Below are 3,905 nucleotides of genomic sequence, written 5' to 3'. Positions count from 1 at the left end.
AGCTGGATCCACTCCTAGTCCCAGACGCGTTCAGGAGTTTGTGCCTTGAGGGATCCTATGTGCACAATCAAAGGTATCACCTTAGTGGAGCTGACAAAGCTCAAAGCAAACTGGTAGTGGCTCACTGAGGATCCGTACCAGCAAGGTGTCTTGACATCAAGGTGGAAAGGATCTCAGTGCAGGTGTGACCTCAAGAAGCATCCCTGCTCAAGGGGAGAGCTCGTCCTGCAGCCTGCTGCTGTGCAGGAGAGCCTAAGAGGTGCTCGTGCTGCTCTCTATTTTGGTGCTAAGATGATTGACTCATTGCTGTATTTGTTTTTAGGCACGTGCTCAGTTGGCCCTCAGCTGTTGAGCCAGAGGTCTGCTGTGAGTTCTTGCAGCCTCCCAGCCTGAGACAGTTTTGTCATCGCCAATGTGATTTAGCCAGGAGTGTTGCTCACTGTCTTCCTGTGCCAGGCTGAGGGAGGAAGGAAGAGAGAAAGGGAGAGGAGGGAGCGCACCATCACACTGGCTTTGCTGGGAAGGAAGCCTGGTAAGAGCAGTGCTGCTGGTCTGAGTGCCAGCTGGCTTTGACCCCTAAGCAGTGCCCTGCAGGTGGGCTGGTGAGGGTGGGGGTTGGGCAGGCATTGCTGCATTCCCTCACACCTCTCCTGTCTATTGTTTCCCTTGTCCAAGCAGGCTCCAGTTTAACATCTGCCTGCAGCAGAGCAGCAACTGGCCACAGCACGTCCATCTCAGGCGGGGGCTTGGGGAAGCAGCCAGGAGAGGGCAAGGAGCGAGAGATGGGAGTGCAGGGTGAGAGTGAGGTGTCCTCAGACAGCGTTTGTGTGCTGGGAACAGAGAGGCCGCTGGGACGGGAGTTTCTCTCTTCTCCAAACTGCTTCCCTGGGCCTTGGCTGAGCCCAGCAGGGAGCACTTGCAGGAGCCCGTGGCCTTTGCAGAGGTGGCCGTGTATTTCAGCAGGGAGGAGTGGGCGCTGCTGGACCCTGCGCAGCGAGTGCTGTACCGGGCTGTGATGCTGGAGACGTAGCAGTGCGTGGCCTCGCTGGGTGAGGGCTTTGCTGCTGTTCCTCCTTGCTAGGGCAGCTCTGGCTGTGCAGAATGAGCCTCTGCAAGCAGGGCGTAGAACAAATGCAGTGCAGTTACTTATTGACAAGGCAACAGCAACAGAAGAAACACAGAGAAGCGTGAGTTGCAGAATTAGCGTGCTCAGTCCCCTGAGAAAAGCCCCAGATTCACTACTGACACACAGGCGTCAGCCAGAGGGGTTGGATCAGCTCCCTGCAAACAGCCCTTGTGCTGCTGCTCTGCATGGTGCCACCAGCTCCAGCACCCAGACGTCACACACATCACTCCCTTAGAATTCTATACTTTTCTGTTCGTTTCTGTTTCGTTGAAGCTTTGGTAAACAAAGCATCCTAAAGGGAACGTTGAAGAAAATGTCCGTGCATCATTTTCAGAGATGTAAAAGGCGTGCTGGGCTCTAAAGGAAGTCAGTATGTGTTGGGCCAGTGTCATTCAGAATTGGAACAGGGACACGCTGACATGCACCAGAGTGGGCTAATGCTTGACATCTTGTAAACAGGGTTGAAAAGAAACCTCAAAATAAACACACGCAGCCTTTGTAGGCCCTCCCCTCCAAAATCAACACATTTTGCACAGCCAGAGGTGCCTTCCCAGTCTTCTGTCTGTCGGCAGTTTTACTTCATCTGTTCTTTCTTCAGATCACAGCAGAGTGAGTCTGCCTGCGTCAGCAGAAGAGCTGCCTTCGTGGAGGTGCAGATGCAGCTGGCCGCTGTGGAATTCATCTTGAACCACTCAGATGTCCTCTTCCGCTCCAAATCCAGCCCGCTCATTGGAGATGGAGCGAGTGAGTGTCTTCCTCCATTAGCTTTACCTTGAGCAGAGACCTTGATCAAATCCAGATCTCCTCCAAGATACCTGACATATGCTTTTACCGTCAAGGAGACAACAGACTTCTGGGCTGATGTAAGAATATGGCAGATGTGGCTACCAGTATCTTTCTGGGAAGCCAGGGATGCTCCACGAGAACATACAGCTGAAAGTTTGGCTGCTGCTGTTAGGTCTTCACACTGACAAGCTGTACAGAGTAACTTAAACCTTTCCCCCTACTCTCTCTTTTCTTCCTAAAATCACTTTCTTCAATGCTTCTGTGTGCTTTCCCACTTGAGCTGTCTTGCAGTACGAAGCAATGCATGATCTGCTGATCCTTACAAACATCTTAGAAGACAAATAGCAATCAGCAGATGTAAAGAAAGCTCTTGGTATTTATTGGCACTGATGCTGAGAAACAGAAGTCTTGCTCTTAATGGGAGATATTCTGACAGCTGCTTTCCTGGTTGTTTCTTCTGCACAGTCTCCATAGGTTAGTCAGCAGGGCTGTCCAGCTGACTGGCAAAGACTGCACGGGCCCTGCAGCTGTTGCCCAGTTCTCTGCCTGCACAGCAGAGTTGTGGCTTTAGGATGAGCCACAGCTTAGGTGCTAAGAGTGAGGAAATAACTGCAACATGTTTGTGCCCAGCCCTGGAACCTACAGCTTTCCTTGAGTAACTGCTAAGGCCATAAGTGCACCTGGTCCAGTGGAAAGAAACAGAGTTGCACCAGGAAGAAAGTTTCCTCTCCATGTTAGATGAGTAAGCATGGGGAGCACAAGCAATTATTATTCCAAAGGAGCGCTACGTTTGTTCCATCTACTTTGATACCCCGACCTTCCAATGAAATTTGCACAGTCACTGCAGTTATTGCCACTGGTGGAGTATAGATAGCTGCTTTTCCAGAATATTTGCTGCTTGCCATTTGATACGAGCGTTGCTCTTCTTTGGATAGCACAGTTGCTGTAAGTCCAGCTTTTGTTCCTACTGGAAGGCAGTTCCTATGTCAGCAGGATGCAGGGGTTAGCTTGGCTGAACAGGAACAGCCCACAGCAGGCTGAGCTGTGCCAGGGGAAGATCGGCATGCAAAGCAGCTGAGCCATACGATGATCCAGGCTGTAGAATGGAGCACATCACCTTGGCTAGTTGTGTAATGATTCAGACGGTCACACTGTCTGCTTCCCCACAAGCAGAAGGGTCAGGGAATGCCACGGTGTATCAGCTAAGCTTGGCAGTACTGCTCTGGCAAGGCAGCCCCTCTAGCACAGCATCTCAACCTGGACCAGCCTTCAAGAGGGGACGGCACTCCCCAGCCTGCTTTAAGCCATCCCAAGTTAGTCTATTGGATGTCTGTGTACCGTTTGGCCCAAAGCCTGGCTACTCAGGTACAGCTGACAAACGCATGAGCCTGTGCACACGTTACCCAGGAGCTGTGATGTTGAAGGAATAAGTAGGAATGGATCCAAGCAGGATGTTGATGTGAGGGGATGATCCGCTTCCCTGCCACACCTCTTATGGCATGAGAATGGCCTCAGAAGTACTTGCTCTGTAAGAAGGACAGCTCTTAGAGCAGACTCCTCGTGCTCACCTGCACTGCCCTGCAATATTTTGCATGCAGACGAAGCTTGATACGAGTATGGCAGTGAAGGTTTCTGACTGACCTGTCCTCACTTTGTAGGAGTTTTGTTTGCTTGCTTAAATACAGTAAGCTGCTCTCACTGATGAGTATGTCCTTTGCCATAAACATACCTGTGACAAAATGGTTATTTTGACATCATCCTGCAGTGGCTAGGATAACCGAGTCTTAGAAAAATACAGCAGCTCCCCCAGAGCTGTGATGGCCGTGCTGCTGCTTGCTGATCCTCCCTCTCATCTGTGCTTTTCCTTTACAGGACGCAGTTCTTAATTGTGGCCCAAGGCCCCGTGGGCTTCTTCTCCTCCCACAAAGCTGCTCAGCCAGGAGGAGGCACAGGCACGGACACGAGGCCACAGCAGCTCCCGTTGTGTCAGACA

At 51.4% G+C, this 3,905-nt stretch overlaps 1 long non-coding RNA gene across 1 annotated transcript; it reads left to right on the top strand.

The window, feature by feature from the left end:
• The first annotated feature begins 72 nt into the window (after positions 1–72).
• On the top strand, positions 73–3,826 carry LOC104915556. The gene is made up of 3 exons (XR_002110247.2): positions 73–532; positions 1,725–1,870; positions 3,785–3,826. It is a non-coding gene; the product is annotated as an uncharacterized LOC104915556 (long non-coding RNA).
• The last annotated feature ends 79 nt before the right edge of the window (positions 3,827–3,905 follow it).

The sequence above is a fragment of the Meleagris gallopavo genome (genome assembly GCF_000146605.3).
Source record: "Meleagris gallopavo isolate NT-WF06-2002-E0010 breed Aviagen turkey brand Nicholas breeding stock chromosome 25 unlocalized genomic scaffold, Turkey_5.1 Chr25_random_7180001957455, whole genome shotgun sequence".
NCBI lineage: Eukaryota > Metazoa > Chordata > Aves > Galliformes > Phasianidae > Meleagris > Meleagris gallopavo.
This window is presented reverse-complemented; position numbering and strand designations above follow the sequence as displayed.